This window comes from Octodon degus, unplaced genomic scaffold (genome assembly GCF_000260255.1).
Source record: "Octodon degus isolate 3935 unplaced genomic scaffold, OctDeg1.0 scaffold00044, whole genome shotgun sequence".
In the NCBI taxonomy this organism is placed as follows: Eukaryota; Metazoa; Chordata; class Mammalia; order Rodentia; family Octodontidae; genus Octodon; species Octodon degus.
This window is the reverse complement of record NW_004524620.1, coordinates 9,410,465-9,411,583: the sequence shown is the minus strand read 5'-3', so window position 1 is coordinate 9,411,583 and position 1,119 is coordinate 9,410,465.

Here is a 1,119-nt window from a genome sequence, read left to right as displayed (position 1 = left end):
ACATATTTATTGGGAACCTGGGTGAATGTAAATGGGTTAATAAAATCAGACAATTTTGGTGAGGTAGCTTTAATTAAAGTATGAATTAACATCAGAAGGCTTTGCAGATTGCCGATATATTAACACATGTATTGGTTAAAGGACCAAAAATAAATACCCTTTAAAATTCTGAAAAAGTACTTTGAGGTTTAGTAATATTTCTCCACCCTAATACCTACCATCTTAGTAAGGGAATAGAATATAGATGCAGCTAAAAATGATTTCGGGCCCAAACCCACATCCTATCTCACAGGCTCAGGTTTTCCTGTCATTGTTTTCTACTGGTCACATTTTATATTCGTTAGGACTGCATTTTTCTTAACAGTTCTTGGTGCTTCAACCTAAAAGAAATGGGGCTTTCTCATATTACAATCTCAAGAAAAAGGAGACTGAAACGCCCTTTCAGCCAGGTGCAAGAGGCCTACAAGCCTCACACCTTGCAAGCGCTTCGTGATCCAATTTTATCTTTTGGGGGGGTACAGCACCCCCTTTTTTGATGATGCAAATCATGCAAGCACAGCTTTAAATCCTCCCCATCCTAGGAAACGCAGCCTAGACGGCCAGTTTCTCTAACAAGCAGCCCAAGGCTACAGGCCTGGATACCCGCCCCCAAACCCGATCCACAACAATCGTTTCCTCTCTCCCCGCCTTTTACATACAGTACACATACAAATACACACGCTGAGCAGCCAGCCGGGGCGGGCCGGGGCGGACCACTCCGCCAACCGCAGGGGGAGCCGCACGCGGCTCGGGCATTTTCGCTTACTGCTTCATTCCTTTGCACCTGTGTGTCTCTCCCTCTTCATGCAGTGGTGAGTCCAAAGGGAAGCTGTGGATCCACGGTCTTCAGAAGCTCCGCCTTGGAGCCACGCACTGTTGGGGGCTGCAGTTGTACCCCCCCCGGCTCGGGGAGCAGATGGTGCCGCCCCAGTGCTAGCGGGCGCCGAGCGGGAGCCGCGCGGGAGCGGCGTAGCGACGGCGGTGGCGGCGGCGGCTGTGGTTCGGAGCGGTTGAGACGCCTCTGCGGCAGCTGGTGGCGCAGGTGGCTCGCGCGGACGCGGGCAGAGGCGGCAGGCCCGC